The sequence below is a fragment of the Myotis daubentonii genome, chromosome 2 (assembly GCF_963259705.1).
Source record: "Myotis daubentonii chromosome 2, mMyoDau2.1, whole genome shotgun sequence".
In the NCBI taxonomy this organism is placed as follows: Eukaryota; Metazoa; Chordata; class Mammalia; order Chiroptera; family Vespertilionidae; genus Myotis; species Myotis daubentonii.
The window spans coordinates 27,976,606-28,002,102 of NC_081841.1; the positions used below are offsets into that span (position 1 = coordinate 27,976,606).

Sequence of the window (25,497 nt, forward strand, 5' to 3'; positions counted from 1 at the left end):
TAGGACACAGCCCTAGCTCTCATCCTCTCTTCATAAGGGTCTCTTTCTATAAAGCTCCCAAAGATGCCAGAGTCGCTAGTTTCTCTCTAACTTTACTTCCAAAAGCCGAGACACTCTGTTCAGCTTTTCAGTCACTGTAATAAATGGAGCATCTCCCATAACCATAACAGTAGACAGGGAGCTCATATGGGGTACTAGGCCTTCCCAACTATCAAAGAATAAGAGTAATTGTAATGATCAAACATATTACAGATTTTTCAAAAGTATGTGAAAAATGCCATTCAAATAATGACTCATAATAGAAAGTCAGATGAATTTATATAATTTGGGATAGTTTTACAAAATGCAATTTTCATCTATACTGAAAATTAAAGCGAGGAAAACCTATAAGAATCTTTGCATAACTGAACTGACATGACATATGGGTCATGCAGCCTCACTTGGTTAGTATTCTGTCATCCTTTCAAAAAGAACGTATTTATTAAGTCAATCTCAATGCAGCTTTGCACCGCATGGGATATAAATCTGTTGATCTTTTGGAAGTTTGTCTAAGGTTAACTGTAGTTCCTTAGTAAGTGAATTAGCAAGCATCTATTTTTCTTCTTGGCAACCTCTCTGTAAAATGCCTCTGTAACTCTATCAAATTTTCTTTTCCCGATAGTTCCCACTGCTCTATCACCACTTTGTCTTCTCTCTCCTGACCCAGAATTTTTGAGAAAGATTGGTCTGTGGTAACCAGGTATCCAAGGTTAGAAGAAATAGCCATGCCCTCCATGGAGAGCACAGCATGTGTCCCCAAATACTCCCCCAACTTTTAGTTGCCATATCATTGAAAGCATTCCTGTCAGCTAGCCGTTGGCTCAGGCTGTGATTTCTGGGCCCAGATGTTCTAATCATATTATATAGATTTCTTTTTCTTTTTAAACTATCTGTGCTAAAGGAACAACTCCCAATCTATGTGCACCAATACTTTCATCAAAAATAAATGTATATGCCGAAACCGGTTTGGCTCAGTGGATAGAGCGTCGGCCTGCAGACTGAGGGGTCCCAGGTTCGATTCCGGTCAAGGGCATGTACCTGGGTTGCGGGCACATCCCCAGTGGGAGATGTGCAGGAGGCAGCTAATCGATGTTTCTCTCTCATCAATGTTTCTGGCTCTCTATCTCTCTCCCTTCCTCTCTGTAAAAAATCAATAAAATATATTTTTTAAAAAATGTATAACTGTATACATTTATTTTTGCATACATTTATTTTTTATGAAAATATTGGTCCACAGGCAGGAACTGGGTAGAGGAAGGTAATGGGAGGAAAAAGGGAGAACATCTGTAATACTCTCAACAATAAAGATTTAAAAAAAGAAACAAAGAGCCAGTAAAAAAATAAACCCTTTTGAAATGAAAAAAGAATAAATGTATGAAAATTTAAATTAAGTTAGAGCAGGCATATAAAATACAGGTCCCAATTTATTTATGATTATCACATGACAGCAGACACAGCCCACTATGACAAATTGTTATAAACAATTTCAATGCTTACCCTTAATTGGTGTGCTTACTTTGTCACAGATGATTAATAAACAGTTTTCAGACTGGCATTGTTCCATAGACCACTCTCTGAGTGATAATGACTGAGGAGCATGGGACTGCTTATCTCATTGTGGGCTCTGTAAGAAGCAAACACTCTGAAGTTTCAAGTACACAAAAGTGGAATACTGTAGAGTCATCTTAAATGAATATTAGCAGAGAATATTTAAGCATGTGCAGAGATCTTTCTTTCCCATAGACTAATTAAGAAAAACAGAGACATGTCAAAGTTAGAAAGAAGTATGACCCCATTTTTATTAACGAACAATAACATAGTGAGTCAGGAAGTGTAAAAACAGTTACTTCCAGATGACAAATTTATGATGGATATTTTTTCCTTTGTTGTTAATATTTTCTTATCTAGATACCCTCATTTTTGTACCATGATCATGTATTTCTTTTATTAAAATATTAGCGCTCATAGAATGGGTTACTATTTTTAAATTGATCATTTATCAATATTTTCATATTTTAATTCAAGGTGTATCACTGTACCTCTATATGCTTTGATAAGTGGCTACATTAGAACCTCCATAAATGAAGTACACAGCCTTAGGACATGACAAAATGTAGGTACCTAACAAGCATTTATTGTCTAGAAATGGAAGGGTTGATGTTATTTGGTTTTATTTTCAAAGTATTTAGTTTAAAGATGAATTTTCTTAAATATCAGCAATTTCATCTGGCTTACCCTAACATTGAATGGAGTTATATCTAAGTAATGTGTCCATTTTCCCCTTTTATAACTAATAATCCTATGCCCATAAGTTCTTTATTAATTAATCCTTGTCTCCCTAGGGCAGGCCCTTGGCATGTCTAGGAAAAAACTCAGCTAAATGTCAAAATAGGGAGGACAGAAACAGCTCAACTGAAATGTATCAACCAAATCCAATTTAGATTAATTTATTTCTTCTAGGACAGAGAGCACTTATGAAATTGATATTTGTAAAGTAGGAAGTGTAGGATATTAATAAAAAGTACTAAATGCATCGGTTTTTTAAATGGCAAAATACTTAGCGCGCTAGTACCTTTTTAATATGGTATTAATCTGTTTACAACAAGGCAAAATAGCCATGCACTTCCTCAGTAGATTATCCTAGTGCTCTTTCATTTGAAAAGGGATTAATAATCCCAAGCTTTTCCTTTAAAGTTTTGGATTTGTATTAAAAATCATGTTTTATGTTGAGGTTAAAATTTCACTAATATACCCTCACCTCTCTAATTAAAATCTTCAGGTCAGGGTGAAGGAAATTATTAGTTGAAGCAGAATCAGAAAAATACACCTTTCAAAACCAATTAGTCCTTTGTCCCACCCACCAAAGAGATGGGGGTGGGAGGTGAGGTACTCAAAGCAGGAGCTGCCAGCAGTCCTTCCTTCCTCTCCTTTTTCCTGGGGTCCAAAGCCAAAGTAGGCAAAGACCCATCTCACTGCACCAGTGGCAAGTGTTTAAGGAAAGCACTCACCTACGTAAGCAAGCTCGGAGCGAGCAGTCCAAGTTGCTCTTCCCCCTTTCTTTTTCTTATCATCAGAGACAAAACCCAGAAAGTAACACTTACATTACTCAAGGACACTACTCATGCTTGGGATTTTCAACCCCCTTCCCTGCATGTTGGCACACAAGGAGGGGCCCAACCTCCAGTGACTCCTTTCATATTAGCTTCTTGCAACCTACATGCAGCCCGTGAGTCATCAGGCCCCCAGCAGAGGACTGCCTGGAAAGAATAAGGTTTTAGGGATCCAGCCCAATGGATCGAAAGTTACACCACACACAAAAATAAACTCAAAATGGATCAAAGATGAGATAAAAGACGGGAAACCATAAAAATCTTAGAAGAATCCACAGGCAGCGAAATATCAGACATATGCCCTAGCAATATCTTTACCATGCCTCATTTGCAACCTCTAATGTAAAATAAGGAGAAAATAAAAAATAGGACTACATAAAAATAAAAAGCTCCTGCACAGCAAAAGAAACCATAAACAAAACAAGAAAACCCAATGCCTGGGAGAAAATATTTGCCAATGTTATATCTAATAAGGGTCTAATCTCCAAAATTTACAGGGGACTCATACATCTTAACAAAAGGGAGATAAACAATCCAATCAAAAAATGGGCAAATGATCTAAATAGACACTTTTTGAAAGTGGACATAAAAAAGGCCAAGATACATATGAAAACATGCTGAAAGTCACTAATCATCTGAGAGATGCAAATAAAAATGACAATGAGGTACCATCTCACACCTGTCAGAATGGCTATCATCAACAAATCAACAAACGACAAGTGCTGGCGAGGATGTGGAGAAAAAGGAACCCTCATGCACTGCTGGTGGGAATGCAGACTGGTGCAGCCACTGTGGAGTTTCCTCAAAAAATTAAAAGTGGAACTCCCATTTGACCCAGTGATCCCACTTCTAGGAATATATCTCAAGAAATCAGAAACACCAATCAGAAAGGATATATGCACCCCTATGTTCATAGCAGCACAATTTATAATAGTCAAGATTTGTAAACAGCCTAAGTGCCCTTCAGCAGATGAGTGGATTAAAAAATTGGGGTACATCTACACAATGGAATACTATACTACTGTAAAAAAGAAGGAACTCTTACCATTTGCAACAGCATAGATGGAACTGGAGAGCATTATGCTAAGAGAAATAAGCCAGTCAGAGAAAGATAAATATCACATGATTTCACTCATTTGTGGAATATAATGAACAACATAAAGTGATGAACAAAAATAAATCCAGAGACATAGAAGCATCGGACAGACCATCAAATTTCAGAGGGAAGGCGGGGTGGGGGGCGGGGGAGTGACAAGAAATCAGCCAAAGGACTCGTATGCATGCATATAAGCATAACCCCTGGACACAGACAATAGGCAGGTGAGGGCATGTGCTGTGGGGTGGGAACTTCTGGGGAGAGGTCAATGGGGGGAAAAGGAGACTCCTGTAGTACTCTAAACAATAAAGAATTTTTTAAAAAGTTGGTTCTTACCACAAAAATGAAATAGGATAACAACAAATGTCCATGCTCTACTCTTTGTGAATGGGTTGCAAGAAAGAAAGGCTGTAAAAAGTATAAATGTCATAAAATAATGAGTATTAATTTCCAAAATTGTGGTTAAATTAAACAAACAAAATCACAGCAGGAATTTATTGCTCAATCCCAGCCCATTTGCAGAGAATAAAAAGGCAATGCAATGTGAATGAAGCTCGGTGGGAATTTGTCACCTTAGCTTTGAATGCTCCTGCATTTATGATGAACTATTTTACCACCAGCCTTCACTGATCTGAATTGATCTCCACCAAGAAAGATGGAGGTTTGGGTAAGCAAGGCAGCACTGACACAAAATTAGCTCTAGGAGTAAGTAGACCCAATGATGGAATTATTAAACTTAAAGACAACTAACCAGTTCTTAGTGAAATTCCTGATGGATGCATTTAAAAGTTGATTCTGGACTTTGTCACAAAACTATGCCTTGTAATTATTATTTTACACACACACACACACACACACACACACACACACACACACACAAGCTCTTGAAAGCAAAGTTTTTGAGAGCTAAATTTGCCATCTACGTAAGTGGTTTGCATCTTATTGTCTTCAAACAAAAAGGACAGTTTTAGATACATTGGACTGATGGTTCTTTTGAAACTAATGGTTCAATATCTTACATCAGGCTCATTTCAAAAGGATTTCCATTTATGAGGGAGAAATTGTGGATTTCGTGTCAGGCTTCACAGGGAATATTTATTTTATTTCAAAGTACAATTCCGATTGAGCTGCCTCCCAGAATCAAGTGAAAATTGTTTCCGTTGTCATTGAGATAAAGAATGATTCCGTTTTCAAAAATTCCGAATTGTGTTTAGTTGTGGTGACCATAACAGAATCACAAACCTGCACCAGTATTATAGCAACGTAGAACTACTCTGAAACATATGATCTGTATCTCATTTATTTAGCCTGTGAGATATTGAAATGCCAAACATTACGTACATATGCCCTTCCCAGCTCAGCGCATCCTAACGTAACTTGGTTACAGCATATGTTAAAAAGGATGGTTGTTGTTTTTTAATACTAGGAGTTTTCTTTATGAGATCTTATTTAAAAGAATCCATCTGGGGCTATGGTTTTGCCTATTCTATCCTACCCTGCCTAGCAGAAAGCACTGATGTTGAAGGAAGGCTAGTTAGGATGGGGAATTGGCCTTGTTTGCCTGCCCTTGTATACAGACTCGCACAGTAGGTTCTCACCCGACACCTGTTGAATGGTTTCCTATTAGCAATTTTCAAATTCTTAGCCTGGTAGTCAAGACTCTTCTTCATTTCCTCTAATCTAGCCTTTTGCTTTGTCTCTCATTGCTTCTTCTCACATGCCATGTGATATCACTGAATAAAACCTGAACTTACCCGAATGGGCCTTATACTTAATACTGTCTGCCTCTAGTCAGCTTGTCTCACTATTTTCACCAGCCCGGAGGATCAAACTAAATTACTGCCAGGATCCTTTCTAATTTTAAATTTAATGCCTACAATTCAAGAAAATACCACTTCCTGTATGAAACATTCTTTGATTCTTTCAGCTGAATATAATCTCTCTTGTTTAGTTCCCTTCTCTTATTGTTCATGTCATGTTACATATTTGTGTCCGTGTCTTATGTCCCCTGCTATATTTGCAAGCTCTCTGAGCAATGTTGCATCTTTTTTTTACCTTGTGTCTCCTACAACCCCATGACAGTACCCTGCATTCAGAACACTCCCTCTGATTATTGGATTGCAGTGAATTACTAAGCAACACCCTAGACCAAGAGTGGGGAACCTTTTTCTGCCAAGGGTCATTTGGGTATTTATATCATCATTCATGGGCCATACAAAATTATCAACTTAAAAATTAGCCTGCTAGATTTGGTCAGACATTTAATGAACTCATCCCTAATGCCCCTAGACCAAATGATTTCATAGGCCGGTGGGCAGGACAATCCCCACCCCTGCCCTAGACAATGCAGGACTTTTATGCAGTAGCTTATTTACCATATTTTCCTCTCCGTGGTGTTGGAAACCCTCAGAAAGAAGTAGCTCAGAGAAACAACTCTTTCCTGGTCCTAATTCAGATCCCACCCTGCTTTGCTACCTCAGCACTTTTCTTGTGTTGATGGTAAGGATGTGACTGCTGCTCAGAAACCTCGCTGTTACACTAAGTGCATAAATTTTAAGTCTTCCTGTCAATAATTGTTCAATGAAATTTTAGTTCTTAAAGTGCAAGCTTTCTGCCTCTGCTACATGGAGTTTATTAACTACTGCTGCTCTTTCTAGATCTAAATATGATTCGCACACCACACAACCCCAGAAATGGACAGGCGCAACCCTCTTTTCTGACTCTTTAATACACCGTTTCCATGTGAAAACAGCCACATTGAACTGCTCGATATGGAAGTGGCTTCATGAATTATCCAAGCCTGGGGTGAGAAAAATAATATTTAGATCCAAGGCTTGAAAGAGTCACACACATAACTTTCAAACACACATTCCTCTAATTCTTTTGAACACCTACTATGTAACAATTTCCATGCATATTGTTTTTATCACCATCTCTGAATAATTCTAAACATAAATTTTAAAAAATTGAAACATAAAATTAAGTAAAACTAAGGCTAAACGTGGTGAATGGTTAACCAGGTCATCAAGGCAGGCACCAAACTCAGTCTAGTGGCCGTAGGGTGACACCAGGGTGTCAAGATTTGTCAACTGCGGTGGCGCAAGACTAACGCTTCTCTGAGTCTCATCGATGTGCTTCTCCCGTGGGGAAGCCATCCTCTGCTGACGCTGGCTTCCCAGTGGCTTATCAGAATGTTATCTTGTTCTCTCAGCCACCTGTTTTCACTCTGCAACTCCTCCCAGTTAAAGGAACTGACTTGCTCAGGCCCAGCTTAGCTTTCATGTCTCAGGGCCTTGCTGTCTTCATTCCTGCACCTGTGAGTGAAAACTGCAAAGGAAGGCCTTGCTCCTCAGAGTGAGTTCTGTGGACCAGGGCGTTAGCTTCCACCAGGGGCTATTAGAAATGCAGAACCTCAGGCCACAGCCCAGACCTCCTGAATTCATATGCCTTTTAAGTTTAAAAAGCCCAAATCTAAAGCACTTTAAGAATTTAAGGTACTTCTCTTACAATATAATAAATTGTATTATATATGTTTGTGGCTAAATGCAGTAAAATTAAAACACACACACACACACACACACGCACACGCACACACACACACACCTCTTCGTCTCTTGCTTTTAATTTCTTCATTTGTTATAAAAAAAAAAGTCAGTCTGAAGGCAGTCTTCATTGCCTCTTGAAAAGTAACTGACCCTTCATCTAAGTGCCTCTACAGCGTGCACAGAAAGCCCACCTAAGTGAGCTCTATTTCTTACGACAGAAGGGAAATCATTGATTTAGCAAGTTTGGGAAGGCAAATCATCGTAACGAAAATATCACTGGAGTGGGTTCAAGAAGGCCTGCATTTAACAAGTCTTTCTCTGACCAGCCAGACACCCCTAGGCAGGCCTCTTTCCACCTCTGGGACTTGGGTTTCTTTATCTGTGTTAAGAAGTTTGGATAGCAATTTCCAAGGCTCCTTCCCACTGTGATCACTGTTGGGATTCTATTAATACTTACTTAATGCTCTCTCGTTGTCCTCCTCATCTCTTTCACCCCTGGGAAATCCGGAAGTCTTGCCTCCATTATTGCTACGGCCTCTTGATTGATTATCTGCTTCGTTTTTGCCCTCCCCAAATCAGGGCTCCATCCTACCACTAGTTCTTTTGTTCTCAAAAGAAAATATAATCATGGCCATCATGCTTAGAACACTGTAGCTGCACCAAGGTAGCGCCCAAACACCTGGACGTGACCTTCAAGGTCCTCTCTGGTCCTCGAAGGAGCTGTGCTGTCCTCTGTCCGTGAACCCACTGCTGCTCCCCATGCCTCTTGCCTGAAACGTCCCCCACATGCAGCCTCTTCCCCAGCTGAGTCCTGCTCATCTTTTAAGCATCAACTTCACCATCACCAGGTAAAGGTGTTCTTACCACTGGAGTGCTCCGTGCTTCTTGTCATAATATTTGATGCTTCTCCATGTTAGTGCTCATTTAGAATTAACCTCCCTGAGAGCTGAAACAGGCTCCCTGCTCACTATCATGCTCTGGTACCTGACACCAAGTAAGCATTACAAATTTTAGTGGGATACTTTGTAAGTTTTGATTGTCTAACCACTATGCTACCTGAAACTAATACACAATAATATTGAGTGTAAAGAGTAATTGAAAAACATTTTAAAATAAAGACCAAATTGTTGTTTGAATGACTCCTATTTAAATTCCTACTCTACAGGCTCCTAGATATTGCTAAAATAATAATAATAAACTCTAAATAGTGTTTTCAGGTTTAGGCATAAGTAATCTAAAATACCTAGAACAAACCCTGGGATATATTAGGCATGTAATATATGCTAGCTATCACTATTGATATCATTCTTTTCTCTAATTATAGCAGTTTGTATGGGCTTAATTATAATTACCTGAGAACTGAAAATCACTTTCCCACTATGAATGCTAAAGGGAATTCACGAAGAAGCAGACACATTAATCAGCTAAACAAATGTATCAGGTTAATGGTGTTTCTTATTCCAATGAAACAGAGAATCATATTGTTATGTACTAAATGTATATAATTAATCATATTTGCTATAAATTATGTAGCAATAGATTTGGAAAATATTGTATTGAATTATCATAAAGTATTATTGAATTCTTCCAGTAAATGTCCCACCATCTGCTTCCTCGAAGCTTAAGCTAATGGAAAAGGCTCGGGAGAAATTGTCCTTTTGAAGAAAACAGATCCAGGATACTTATGACCTAAAAGGAAATCTGGCACGCACCTCTTAATATTCTTAGAAATTACTCATAGGTGCAGCATTTATTAAGTCACAGTTCTTTAAAGTTATGAATTGAAAGGGGTCCAGAAGTTCAGTCTTGAATCTCCACAGCACCCTCTTAGCCAAGTGGGTGAAAGGCCTCTACATGAGCAGTTAGGTGATCAAACCTCTATTAGTTCCCATAGTAACATATGATTTATTAATGGTTTATCTATGAGTCTTTAAGAATGTATCCTCAGCAAGTCAGAAACAAATTACAACATTGTCATAAGAGAAAAAAAGGAAGATGGACTGTGGATAAGGAAACAATTGAGATATTATTAAAAATTTAACCTGACATTTTCCTCCATCCGGTATTAAATAATAGGTAGAGTGATGAACAACAAAGATACAAAATGTCAGTCTTATTCTGTTATGTTTTATCCTTCACTATAACTCTTATTCCCAATTTATAACTTTTCTCCCACTCATTCTTTCTTTACATTCCTTTAGTCTTTCCTCTTCATTGAATTCCTTCTCTCTACCTAGTTACCTCCTTGCCTTTCCCTAATATCTCTCTTTGTTTGGCCAAGTATTCTTTTATTTTTATAATACAGTGATATGACTTTGCACTAATAATCCAGGAACTGAGTTATCATAATATATACTCTGACACATAAGAATAGGCTGGACGCTGCCTAGCCAGTGGGACTAAGTGATTGAGCATCAACCCATGAACCAGGAGGTCACGGTTCAATTCCTGGTCAGGGCACATGCTCAGGTTGTGGGCTCAATCCCCAGTAGGGGGCGCGCAGGAGGCAGATAATAAATGATACCCTCTCATCGCTGAAGTTTCTATCTCTTCCTCCCCTTCCTTTCTGTAATATATATATATATATATATATATATATATATATATATATATATATATATATATATATATGAATAGGCTTGATGCACACAGTCAGAATATGTAGTGAAAGGCTAAATAAATGTAAAGTAGGTGGATGGATTTACGTTTACAAATATTTATTAAATTCCCAATAGAAAGTATTGTGTTAGAACTTATGATAGACAATAAATGAGATCTGGTTCTTTGTCCGTAGGGGGTTAAGATCTACCAGGAAATCTATATACAAAACTAACTAAACATAGCACAAAGGAGACTATGAGAAGCAATACAAAGAGGGGGGGGGGAGAGGTATAGAAGAAGGGAGAAGGGGAGTCCTATTCAGGGAGGAGGAAATGGAAATAGAGTAGTTAGCAAGTTGACAATTAATGTTGATTATAAGTATTGTATTTCAGGGTAGTCAAGATAGGAAAGGCATGTTTCAGAACTTAAAAGCACATTGACATTGATTTTAAAGTCATAAGAATCCCACACTCCGTTACTGGCAAAGCACTGCATGCTAATTAATTAAGTCTTTATTATGACTTGAATAAAAGCTTTATAAATAAAGATCATTCAATGTCAACAGTGTCGATTATTGCAAATCGTCATAAAGTACCTGTTTCAGGCCACCAAGAACAGCTGCTGCCTTTAAGAACAGAAACTTTAAAATAACAGGCAAAGGTGTGAAAAGAGATTTAAACATTTATGTAAAGAATCCTATGGAAAATTTTCACCACTACAGTTAGAGTCTATACCATCAATATTTTCTAATGGTAAGAACCACTTCTTAAATTCATTTCAATGGTGCAAATATTTCTATTGTTTCACCTTTTAAAATATATCTTGCACAGGGCAATAGGCAAATGTTTAATGATGAAATGCCAATGAACAGTAAGTGCAGTATGTCAAGTAAAAGTAGTGATACTTCCTTACCGAATGCCAAAGCCTGATTTCTATAAATGCCACCCTTTCCCAAAGAATGGCATCCTTTCACTCGGTGCAGTAAATTGCATTCTGTCCCTTTACAGCTGTTCCCAAAGACAGAGGTATTTTTGAGCTTCATTTATAAAACATAAATATCAGATTGTTGTTCCAGCCTTCTTGTAATTCAAAATGGCATCAGTGCTGGCTGAACACATTACTCAAGCTGTGGAAATTAAGCAATGATGACAACTTAAAGTTAACACTGTGAAATGGAGGTGCATATGCAAAATGTTAACTTCCAATGGTTTAAGTCGATGTTATAAATACTTAATGTGAGGCAAGCAGGAGCTTGGTAAGAGTGAAGAGCTATTTAAAATTATTTCCACCTCTTAGTTTAAGAGCAATCTGCCTGTTGCTAGATTTGTATGATCCCACGTGCAGTGATGTGTCCTGGGAGAGATTTAGACAGAGGGCTGTGGGGCTATAGGAAACTGGTTCTTTCTGTGGTCATACAGGCTTCTCAAAGGAGGTGGCATTTGATAGAGATGCAGTGACAGGCAGAATTGGATATCTGAAATGGGGGAGGAGATATTTCAGGCAGAAGGAATACTTAAATAGAAGCACAGAGCAGGGAAGAGTTGGGGCATATGGAGTGGGCAGTTTGACTAGTTTGTGGGGTTCATGGGGTTCCTGACAGAGAAGTAGTGGCAGATAAGTGGGGATGGTTACTGACGACAGATTGAGGAGGGGTTTGAGTGTCAAGCTAAAGAATCTGTTTTTTATTTGGCATAAATAAAATAACCTCAGTGACTTCCCCTCCCCCACCCAGTACATTCACATGATCAGAACTGTGTTTTCATCGGGCACTTAGAATGTACCCAGCTGTGCTAGGTAGTTTACAAAAAATATCCAATATAGTTGGAAATGTATTGACCTCGTTTTACAGATGAGAAAACTATCTAAGAGATGCTAATAACTTGCCTATGTGTGTTCTATAATCTAATAAGCAAAAAAAAATTACCCTAAATTTTATGCCCCTTATTATTTATAATCCCATTTTCATAATTTTATTGCTTTACCAAGATCCTGTACCCTCATAATTATGTTACTCTTCATAATTCATTATTTCAAATCAGGGAGAAATAGAAGACTTAGACTAGTTTAGAAATTATTTTAATAAGACAATGAAAAATAATATTTCTAATTTAGTTACATTTCTAATAGTTCAGGTAACAATAAATCAGACCTACCACTATTCCTGAAGGCTGCACATTAAAATATTGCATGATTATTATTTTAGAGATTTGTTATGATGTTGAGAGTTCATACACAAATGAAATCAAATTTATTTTATTGTCTATTAGGTTTCCTATGATATTCAGAAAGCTTTGCAATGCAGCTAAACAAGAGCTTCCTTAGCCAAATTATTAAATGCAATTTCCACTTTTTTAAAACCATCAAAATTAAGCTTAATATGTGCAAGGCATAACATAAGTCATGTATCTTAATTTCATTTTTTTTTTCATTTTAGTCTCATAACACCCTTGTGAGGTAGACATTATTTTTGATTTTATAGATGAGGAAACTGAGGTCCAGAGAGGGCTCTAAGTGGTAGTCTGTATGGGATGGAATTCTATTTGTTTTAAGTCACTGTTCTTTCCATCATACCAGAATGTCCTGTAACCCCTCACGTGATAAAGACGAATGATCTTAAAGGGACATTCATGCCTCATGGTTGCAAAAGAATAATACTCTGAAGCCCAGTTCATGGTGGTTTTAGAGCAGAGTAGCATCAATGTGAATGCAAACTTTGGAATCTGAGAATTATGGATTTAACTCACTGGAGTTAAAATTAAAAGCTACTTAAAAGCTATGTGACCTTGGGTGTGTTACTTAATCTTTCTGAGGCTCAATTACTAAAATGAAAATGCAAGTAATAATAATAATATCTATTTTAGAGGGTTTTTAAGAAGATTGATTGAAGTAATGACAAAAAGTTTTTAACACAAAATAGATGTTTAATACAAGTAAATTCTATTGATAATAGCAATTGTATTACCACACTATGGTATCTCCTCACTTCCCAGGGCTCCAGCTAACCATCTCTGAGTCAATCTCTTTCGAATATTAGGTCCAGACCACCCTTCTGAATTCTGAACACATATAACTCATCACCTTACTTAGCATCTACACTTGGATATCTCACAAGCATCTCATACTCATTACATATCAAACTGAACAAACTAATGATACATATCACCCCTATTCCTATCCTGTTAATATCTGCTCACCTGCCACCTTTTCTATATATGATCATGAGGATGATGAGGAGGTGGAGGAGGAGAATGGTAAGTGTGTATGAACAAAATCAACACCACAACCAATCAAATCTCAATTCACTGAGTTCTGAGGATTATACCCTGTAAATTTCTTCTGATACCTGGTCCTATCCACCATCATTTCTCTCTTAGCAGACTCCAATCACACCTACTTCTGCCTCTCATCACCAACTAGCTTCTTGATTTTCCTGCTCCCTTGAGACCTAAATAAAATGGGCTTTAAATCCCTTTCCATCTCTAATGGAAGTTCAAATACCCTTGGGGTTTTTGTCAACTTGGAGAGGTTTTCGCTCTCACAATTCCCTCTTCCCTCAGGCTCCAAATCTCACAAATATAGCTTCTGTGCCCTAACACATGGGTATGAATCTCAGCAGCTTCAGCAAAGTTCACACGTGATCCACTCACACAGAGCATTTGTGAGTGTAGCAAACACTAGTGCAGACTGGGGTTTAAGGAGGTGGAGAAGCGTTTGCTATTCAAAATGCACTTCCAATGGAACATTAGGCATTTCCAGTTTTAAATGCTCTTTGACCTCCTCACCATCTGGATATTTCCATTAGCTGACTGTTCCTTCTCTATCCCGACATCACACCATCTTGCTGGCTCTTCTCTCCATGTTCTTTTCTAGCCTCTTTCCTCTTCTCTCTCCCCGCCCCCCTAGTTTCTGGAATAAAGCCATTTTTCTCTGTAACTTGAATACTAATTTGTAACTAATTTGGTGGTGTGTGTTTTTGTTGGCCTTGATCCTTCTGCTCACACCGTCAGTGCTCACTTCTATTCTAAGTGGTTCGTTATCATGCATTTTTTCATCAAAAGTTCTCCCCAGTGGGAATTTGGGAGCCAACAGTTAACATAATAATTGTTTCTTCCATTAAAGAATGCAAATCTGATCATTTTACTCCCCTGCTTAATAGCCCGCAAGTGGCTTCCCATAGCCATTAACAATAAGCCTCAACTTTTGTAGAAGGCTCTACAAAGCATCCCATGATCTCATCTCCACTATTGGCCATTCTGAGGTTATTCTGGTTTCTCAAATGCATTATGCTTTCTGCACCCCCCCCCCAGGTCTTCATATACACTGTTCCTCAGAGATCCTATTCTTTCTCCAACTCATCACCAGGCCAGCTCTTACTGTCGCCAAAGGCTACCTGTATAGTCTCTTTCTTCCTCTAGGTTAGATCCTCCTGCTAGACCAGCTTTTATCATCATGCACTTCTTAACAATGCCTTTTTTTCACTCATTATTATTTAATCATTTATCATGGTGTGTTTCCTCTCTGTTCTTGTAGACTACCCACATTACTGGGACAGGGACCAAATTTCTTTTCTTAACCATTATATCCTTAGCATCAGGCACACAGTAGGCACTCAATTTTTGAGAACTTCTTGAAGGTCAACATTGAGCAAAGCCTGTACGTAAAATATTGCATTTCATCTCCCTTAACATCTGGGCTTTCATTTATCCTGCATGGAGGGATCAGCCTCCTAGGAGAAATCATCAAATTCCAGTGATGGTGGAAGATACAAGAAGCTATTTGCTTTAAAGGTCTGACAGTGTTGTTGTTGATGACGTTAACAACTCAACAAGAAGGGGAGTGAAAGCTCAGTGCTTACAAAAGGTCACAAGGGACATGCCTCAATATGCTGAGAACTGCATGGTTGGTAAGAGACTGCACTCTCTGTCAGCTCTCATCAGGATTTTTAATTAACTGGTGTCACAGTCGGAGAGACACTTCGTGCCTGTGGGGAAATTTGACTGAACTCATCCATTCTCAAATAAATGATTAGCACCATCATCTTCCACAGTATCTTTCAAGAAGTGGGACAGCTACATTTTTACAAGTATCTTTCCGAAGTAAAACTATAAATACTGCAAAACTATAAATACTACAAAGGATAGAAAAGGGGGATGGGGAATTTTTTTTTTAAATCAGGCAAAATTATGTTCGTCAGTGCTTCATTTTATGAAAATAGCACTTGTTCCACAGGCAGAATTAACCTGTCAGGAACCCCTATTTTTCATAACACATTAAGCCAGAAAAATGTTGCATGTTTTTGGAATTTGCCAGACCATTGAACTGTGGAGAACAAATGTATTTTGTGCTTTCCTGGAGGGTGGGCCCTCCTCCTCCCAAGTCAATCATCAGCCAGGCACAGCTTCACAGGTCCCTGAACTTCTCAGCACAGTTGGTCCCAGAAATTGTTCCCATGGTAACCTTTAGTCAAACAGGTTAGCTCAGGCATATGGCACAGGCATGATACACACAGGCATAACAGCAAAAGAAATGCCTGCTGCTCTTGTTCAGAATGCCACAAACAGGGCGGGTAATACTGATTACTAAATAAATGAATGGTTATTGAATGATATATGAATTATGGCGTTCGTGACCTAAAAAGATACAATTTCTAGTATTTATATGTCCCAAAGAAAATAAATGAAAAACCATAGGTCATAAATTTGGTCACAACAGTTAGCTATTCTTTTTGGCGGATCTACTAGATACCACACATTGGGCTAGGAAATATACACAGATAATCTTGTTTGTTCCCCCACAAAAACTTCACCATAATAGGCTTTAGTATTTCCATAATTTATCTCAAGTAAGTGAGGCTAAGGGAATTAAAATGAGAGACTACCTGGGGAATTTGAACCCAGATTTGACTATCTCCAAAATTTCTTTCTAGCTCCAAATTTATATTTTCCCGATATCTCATTTTCTGAGCATCTATCAACCATATCCTAGAGAAATAAGTCATGCTTTGTGCTGAGGGAGCTCACCATCAATTAAGTACAGATATGAAAGGTATCATTTGGGAAATCAGTTTGGCTCCAGGATCTTACAGTCTGGGGACTGCAGAGTAATAGAGTCATAACATGTATAGTTGAAAAATTGCCTTGAGTGCCAGCTCCCCCATGTTATAATAGAGAAGCCTTGAGAAACCCATTTAATTTCTTTGTACCTTGGTGTTTTCATCTGTGAAGTGAGATAATAACTTAATAGAATGTTTTGAGGATCAAATGAGAAAAATGTATTTGAAAGTGCTTTATGAAATATAAAATGTTACATACAGTTAATATTATCATCCTATATGTCACAATATCTTGGCGCATTTTTTCCTCACAACAGTTTCTTTTCAATTAAAAATGACAGGTTAAAGTCTTCCCTCAAGCATGTTTTGTTTAATCTTCAGAATTAAGAGTTCTGCAGAGCTTCCATCCCAAATCCATATTGGAAATCTAACATAATTACTGCATTAATACATATGCATATATTTATATTTATATATTTATATTTATATTTATATTTATTTATATTTATATTTATATTTATATTTATATAATAACTAGAAGCCCAATAAATGAAATGCATGCAAGAGTAGGCCTTCTTTTACCCGGCTGCCAGTACCAGCTTCCCTCTAGCACCCGGGACCTGGGCTTCCCTTGCAGCCCTGGCTTTATCCGGAAGGTCGTCTGGTCTAATTAGCATATTATGCTTTTATTATTATAAACTAGAGGCCCAGTGCATGAAAATTCGTGCACTCAGGGGGTGTCTCTCAGCCCAGCCTGCACGCTCTCACAATCTGGGACCCCTCAGGTAGGATCCAGTTCCATCGTAGTATGGCTCTGGTTCCCCGGAGCCTGCAGGCGGGGGAGGGACCAAGATTCCCAGATCACAGCATGGCTCTGGTTCCCCAGAGCCTGTGGGCTGGGGAAGAAACCAAAAGGCCAGTCCGATGGCAGCATGGCCCTGGGTCCCCGGAGCCTGCAGGCAGGGAGAGGGACCCAGAGGCCAGTCCGATGACAGCATGGCTCTGTTCCCACAGCTCCCTCCCACCACCGCACCGCAGGCGGCCAGGGCTCACAGCTCCCTCCCACAACTGCACCACGACCCAGGACAGACTCCCGCTGCAGGCCCTCAGGAACCAGGATTGACTTCCGCCATGGGCAGCCAGGACCCGGGACTGACTCCCATTTTATATATATATATATATATATATATATATATATATATATATATATATATATATATATACTAGGGGCCCGGTGCACGAAATTCGTGCACTGGGTGTGTGTGTGTGTGTGGGGAGTGTCCCTCAGACCAGCCTGCCCCCTCTCACATACTGGGAGCCCTCAGGCGTTGACCCCCATCACCCTCCAATCGCAGGATCGGCCCCTTGCCCAGGCCTGACGCCTCTGACAGAGGCGTAGACCCCCATCACCCTCCGATCACCTGATCGGCCCCTTGCCCAGGCCTGACGCCTCCGCCAGAGGTGTCAGGCTTGGACAGGGGACCCCCATCTCCCCCCGATCACTGGCTCTGGCCCCTGCCCAGGTCTGAGGCCCCTGGCCCAGGAATCATGCCTGGGCAGGGGACCCCCATCTCCCTCTGATCGCTTGCTCCACCCCCCGCCCAGGCCTGATGCCTTGGCCAGAGGAGTTGACCCTCATCACCCTCCGATCACCAATCACCGGATCGGCCCTTTGACCAGGCCTGAGGCCTCCGGCAGAGGTGTCAGACCTGGGCAGGGGACCCCCAGCTCCCCGCGGTTGCAGGCTCCGCCCCTGCCCAGGCCTAACGCCTCTGGCTGAGGCGTCCGGCCCGGGCAGCGGGGACCCGCAGCTGCAGCAGCCCCGCGATTGTGGGCTCCGCTTTAGGCCCAGGCAAGGGACCCCTAGCTCCTGGGACTGCCAGCTTCAACCGTGCCCAGCTCCCATCGCTGGCTCCACCCCTACTTCCTGCTATCACTGGCCAGGGCGGCAAAGGCGCCTGATTCTCCAATCATGGCTGGGGGGCAGGGCAAAGGCGGCCCCAGGGCCGCCTTTGCCCTGCCCCCCATCTCTTAGCTCCCCCCTGGGTTTCCGATCACTGTCAGTGGCAGGGGGCTTCTTCCTGCTTTCCCTTTCGCCTCCCTGCATTGTGCCTACATATGCAAATTAACCACCATCTTGTTGGCAGTTAACTGCCAATCTTAGTTGGCAGTTAACTGCCAATCTTAGTTGGCAGTTAACTGCCAATCATAGTTGGCAGTTAATTTGCATATAGCCCTGATTAGCCAATGAAAAGGGTATCGTCGTACGCCAATTACCATTTTTCTCTTTTATTAGTTTAGATATAAAATATTATATATATATATAATTTTACACACACATATAGCAACTTGATAAGGAAACATCCTTTGTATTTACTCTAAATTAATGTTGCATGAGTAACAGAATTTAGTTATCATTCTGCACTCTGGCTGGGCAGAACAAAAGAGTAGGAAGCTGAAAGTCTTAAGATGAGCTATTTGATCAAGGAAATGACAATGCAAAAAAATGCAAAGGTTGTAATGTAACAGCCTATGGGCTGAGGCTTGCCCGTAAATGTGTTTTTTCTTTGGCCAATATAGCTTTATTTTGTTGTAACTGAGCATTTTAACGAGGCTTTTAGACAATGCAGCTACCTCCCATTTGCTAACTATTCCATCATTCAATCCTCTCAAACTTGACTGCTTCTCACATGTACATCACCTGCCAGACATGTGAGTTCGGACCCTTTTACCAAACGAGAGGCATAAGAGATGAGGGCTCTGCATTATGAAACTCTTAAGACAGAAATGAATGTATCTGAGCACATCAAACATGAAAGGCAGAGCTGGCGTGAATGTGGACTCAGGCAAAGGGAGAGAACTGACACACTCTCCCTGAAAAGATACACTTAGGACATGTATACAGGAGTCTGGCATTACACTGCAGATTGTGAACATACTTATTTAGCAAGCATTTATCAACGGCGTGGTGTATGAGGTACCCAGCAGTTCCTGGCAGCACATAATAACACCACATAAGTTAATGGTCTTTATTATATCGTCACGCTTACCATCATCCTTATTATTATTGATCAGATACAATTCTAGAAAGGACAAAGTCGCATTAGACCTGTCTTTCTCTTTACTTCCAAACAGAATTGCATCCCCAGTGTCCTGCAAAGTTCCTGATACACAGCTGTTGCTCAAAACATATCTGAAGAACAATTGCATATAAAACGGAAGATTCAGGGAGCCATTTTTAGCCTTTGAGATTCACATCCAAATTCTGCTCTGACAATCTTTGAAAGAGACTGTGAATAATTCTAAGAAAGTGCCAGGAGGAACCCTTCCCTGACAGGGCAGCTCTGGGACTTGGCTTTTCCTGAAGGAACTGAAAAGAATTAATATCTTGCTGCAAAAGGTTTCCTGGGAGAGAGACAGGAGGTTAAGTGGGTGAATTACATAATGTCTGCAGAGGATCATCGCTATCTGTAGTGCTATGTAAGCACCGGACATCGTTAATATTACCATTCAAAAAAATTGAGCATCCCATTACATCTTATGTGGTAACCTTAGCACAACAGAATTTTCTAAGTGTTCCTTCTGAAATGCCCTCTAATAAGTCTAATCATTGATTGGGTTGCCAGCTGGAGCACTGGTAAGGTTCTAGAGCAGTGGTTCTCAACCTTCCTAATGCCACAACCCTTTAATACAGTTCCTCATGTTGTGGTGACCACCAACCATAAAATTATTTTCGTTGCTACTTCATAACTGTAATTTTGCTACTGTTAGAAATCATAATGTAAATATCTGATATGCAGGATGTATTTAGGCAACCCCTGTGAAAGGGTCTTTCGACCCCCAAAGGGGTCGCAACCCACAGGTTGAGAACCGCTGTTCTAGAGGCACGTCACGCAGGCAGGTTGGGTGCACCCAGCACTTGCTCAGGCTCTCATCATGTCTCACCTGAACTGTTCCAAGGCCTCCTTACTGTCTCCTGGCCTTCGATGGGCCCAGCCCGCCAATTCCTAGCTCTACTGGCCCATACTCCTAACTATATTGTTCTTTCTAAACTGTGATCTAGCTAATTATGTCACTTTCCTGCTTTGAAACAATTCATGATTTCTTTTGGCCTAAACAATACCCAAATTCTTTAACTAGGCACATCATGGAGGGGGCTATCAACCCTTTCCTCTGAGCATCCTACCACTATCCAGCCACTCCGGCAGACTGTGGGGTCTCTTTCCCCTTCTCCAGATTACTGTCCTGATCTTTGTTCCCCTGGGAAACTCCTGAGTATTTTTCAAGCATTATTTCCACTCAGAAGCCTTCCCTCAGACCCAACTGCAGAAGCAGAATTAATTGGTTCCTTCCCTTTATGTCTACAGCACTGAAAAATTCTCTTGTACTGACCAGCATCTTTGGCTGCGAGTGTGAAAGTCCAGCTTCAAAAACTTAAACCATAAGCCAAGATTTATTCACTCATGTCCCCACACTGCACAGTGGCTGGGCCTTAGGATGATGGAAATCAGGACCTCTCCCTCCAGCAGCTGATCTTCATGGGACAGAAATAATAGATACTGGTGTCTCCAGCTTGGCATCCATACATACTTGAAACTAGAGGAGAAAGCTCCTTCCCACTAATTAGCACTTAGCTAATGTTGGTTCCTTGTTGAATTAACGAATGGACAGCTCTCCAATGTTGTGTGAATAAAATATCCAGTGGACATAATTAAGAATTTTGTAGTGTTTTGAAGTTAGTACAATAAAAGTGTATACAACCTCTATAATTAAAGTGAGTGATTTGAGACTTAACTAAAACAATCACCTTTGAAATACAACTAATATGTATTGAGTTCATACTGTTATCATTTTTATAAAAGCCATTTAGTCTTTATAAAAATCCCATGAGTTATAGGAATGACCACTCTTTCATAAATTAAGAAGATGAAATTAGGAGGTCCTTGGGCTTCCCCAAGCACTCACAGGTAATAAGTAATTGCAGAAAAGAAATAGACACTCAGGCTCTCTGATGCCAAGTTTACTGCTGTGCTCTTAAGCCCATTGTTTAACCTCTCTGAATAAAATGGGGAGAGTAACACTTGTGTCTGAAGACTATTATAAGGAATAAAAGAAAATAACACACATAAAATTTCCAGTGCAAAGCCTGGTCCAGATTAGGTTATCTATATATATTAAAAAAGCCTAATATGCAAAGTGTCCCCTTGGGAGTTCAACCAACGGGAAGTTCAGTCACTCCCTATGATGCTCTCTGACCACCAGGGGTGGTGCTGAATGAAGGGAGGCCCCAGCCAGCAGCCAGCAGCCGGCAGCTGGAGAAGGCCCTGGCTGGCAGCCGGCAACTGCTAGGGACCCTACCTATGCATGAATTTTGTGCACTGGGCCTCTAGTCAATAGATAATAGTCATTACATTTGTCAGGGATGTTGGAGGACTTCTTGGGATTTCTGACTGGTATGTATCTGTGGCCTGTCCTCTTCCTTGTCCCAAACCCTAAAGACTCATCCTGTATTTTTCTCCTCTTAAGTGCTGCCCACTCTGTCTCAGTAGGTTCTGTAGCCTCCAGGCTATGGAACAGGTAGCAAGCTCCTGGCTCCTCCTCCTTCACTGCAGCCAAGCACACCAGGCCCTTCTCACTGCCTCAAACAGTTCAGGAAAGAGTCGTACGAATGACATGTGGATCCCAGACCTTGTCCTGACATTGATTTGCACCACTGACCTCTCAAGTGTGAAATGAGGGTGTTGGACCGGAGAAATTTCTATATTAAAGTTTGTTATGCAAAGGAAATTTTAATGGAACTATTTTCACTGTAGAGTACAAGCAATAACACTATTACCCAGTCTCAGGGGGAAAAAAGTTTTAAATATTTTTTTAATTCAACAAATAAATCAGTGTTGGCCTTGCCTAATTTTGTCAGATCCATTTCTGTTACTTTTAACTCTTCCTTCTTGTTCTACATCTCATCAGGGATTACATGCCTGCAGCATATATTCAGAATTTTCTCCTAAATAAAGATTCTAGAAAAAAGCTGGAGCAAAGGGGCCAGAGAAGAATAGCATGATGACATTTCTTTTAGGCCCACTGCCTAGATCACACTTGGCCTGCTGTCTTCTTCTCATTAGTGCCACTGGCTGAATCTGATTAGCCCACCTGATTTATTTTTAGCAACCTGGGAGCCAGGGGCCAATGCTGATTTTCACGGCTGATAACAATAATCTCCAAGCTGTCCTTTGATTTGGGAAGATTGGCTCCTTTCCCTGGAAGATTCACTATCTACAAAGCATCAGGACACGTTAGGCATATATTTCTTAAACACTTTACAAAATTGAATCTATTCTTTCTATTACCATAAATATTCTTTCAGATATTGGCTGTTAAAATATGGAGTGAAAAGTTCTTAATAAATATAAATATGATGCTTGTAAACTTATTGTTTTCTGAGCTAATCAACTCCTATAATAAATGATGAATAAAGGCCAGACTTCAGCGTTCTTGTATATTCAGTGCTTGGTTTAGCCTCTCAGTCCACCCAGGCCACTGGCCAGCGAGCCACCCATCACTTAATGACCAGAAGAAATAATTGTCATTAGGCAATTTTGTTGCTAGCCAAATATCAGAGTACCCTCCTACAGTTTTCAATGGTCTAGCCTATTGCACACCTAGCCTATGTGGTATAACCTATTGCTCCTGGGCTACACGCCTGTACAGCATGTTACTGTACAAAACAATACCAGAGTAAATCAAGCACAGTGTGTGAGGCTGCTGCTGGTGTTACACAGCATACTGTTCTATAGCAAACGTTTTTATAAGTAGGAAGAGTACACCCTATCCCAGCCGGCATGGCTCAGTGGTTGAGCATCAACCTATGAACCAGGAGGTCACAGTTTGATTCCCAGTCAGGGCACATGCCCAGGTTTCGAGCCTGATTCCCAGTGTGGCATGTATAGGAGGCAGCCAATCAATGATTCTCTCTCATCATTGATGTTTCCATCTCTCTCCTCCTCTCCCTTCTTTTCTAAAATATATAAAAAAAATATTTAAAAAAGGAAGAGTACACCCTAAAATAATGATAAAATGTAGACTATAATATATACATAAATCAGCAACATAGTTGTTAATTATCATGATCAAGTACTATGTATTGTACATAATTGTGTGTGCTGTACTTTTATGCAGTAGTGGTGTAAACACTACTGCATAAGTAATATGTTGAGGCCTTACAATGTTACAAAGGCTACCACAACACAACTACAGCCTACATTAGACAATAGTTTTTCAACTCCATTATAATATTACTAGAGGCCTGATGCACAAAATTCATGCAAGAGTAGGTCTTCCTTCCCCCAGCTGCCAGCACCAGCTTCCCTCTGGCACCTGGGACCCGGGCTTCCCTCACAGCCCGGCTTTGTCCAGAAGGTCATCCGGAAGGACGTCCGGAAGGATGTCCTGTCTAATTAGCATATTAATCTTTTATTATTATAGATGGGACCACCATCAGATACTTGGTCTGTTGTTGACCAAAACATCATCGTGCAGTGCATGACTGTATAGAATGGGCTACATTTTATATTTGGCCCCAAAATACTCTTGGATTGCAAACTGGTCAGGAACCTCCCAGGTGTGATGGGAAACCAGCCCTGTACAGGGAGGGCAGGAAGAAATGGAAGAAAGGCAGACTACCCAGACTGGTGAGTGACAGGTTTCAAAAGCAAGGGTCTTACCTTTAAGAAGCTTGTCTTAGACCACACAAGATGAGTAGATCTTCTTACAGCCCGCCAAATCCTAAAGATTTACATGGAGTCCTTAAAGGGGTTCAGTCATACTGAACACAAGAGGCCTTCAGTGGGGTCAGTCATATATACCATTAAGATGGTCTCAACACCACATTTCTGTCTCAATGCTGTAAGCATGGGGCAGCTTCTGGGAACCGAAAGATAAGCTGAATGCACATTCCAAGGAAAGGGGAAGGGATGGAGAGGGTTCCCGCTCTCGGGTCACCAGAGGTCACATCCTCTCCATGACCTCCCCCAACAAGTACAGAACTCAATATTAAAAACCTACCCATATGTCTGAGGATGACATGTGTGGATAAAGGGACATTTAAAAATGTTAAGGATTACCCAGGTCACAAAGCACCTAGCACGTGTCAGGGGATGACTGCGAGTCCAGCTTGCTGGTCGGCTGCGCATGCATGTGGGAGTGCACGTTGTCAGCAGTGGGGGCAATCCCAGTGTGTCCTGGAGCTACATATGCAGCTAGAAATAAGATACAGTCCGTGCCCTTAGAGGACTTAGGGTCTAGGGTGCTTAGACTATCATGAACACAATTAAGTCTATTAAATATTGACATAGAATCAAACTGTTCATAGCAAGATACTCATTAAAGTACTAGGACGTGTAAGAACTAGATTTCTAGGTAGGGAAGGGTTGGGGTAAGGAGGAGAGATCAACCAAAGGACTTGTATGCATGCATATAAGCCTAACCAATGGACACAGACAACAGGGGGGTGAGGGCATAAGTGGGGGGTTGGGGGGTCAATGGGGCAATAAGGACACATATGTAATACCTTAATCAATAAAGAAAAAAAAAGAACTAGATTTCTAAAAAAAGTGAACAAGGAGAAAAATAGTCATACATTGTTTAGGTCTATATAGTCTCATTTATGGTACTGCTAGGTACTGTACAGTTGATGTGTCTTCTGACAATATGTGTGGTACCAAAATTAATAAGTAGATGAATTCTAAGAGGCAGATGCCCACCTATAGTTAATGCAATTAGCAATTTTCCCCATTCATTTAACTAACATTTATAAGTGTAAACCGTGTGTCAAACACAATGTGTCAAAAGGGGAAGGCAAACATGTATGTGGAACAATAATGGAACTCAGTTTTGATTCGTGTAAATCAGTGGTTAAGAGCTCAAACAAGAAGTGTGACCTTGGTCAAGTGACTTAATCTTTCTGAGCCTCAGTTTCCTCCACTATGAGCTAAGAATGAAAATAATAATGGCATCTTATGAGGCTATTTGAATACTTAATGAGATGACCGTGTTTAT

At 40.2% G+C, this 25,497-nt stretch overlaps 1 protein-coding gene across 2 annotated transcripts in view; it reads left to right on the forward strand.

Moving 5' to 3' along the window:
• PTPRO (protein tyrosine phosphatase receptor type O) overlaps nucleotides 1-25,497 on the forward strand; it is a 210,946-nt gene that overhangs the window by 85,102 nt on the left and 100,347 nt on the right. The gene's annotated exons all lie outside the window — the stretch shown is intronic.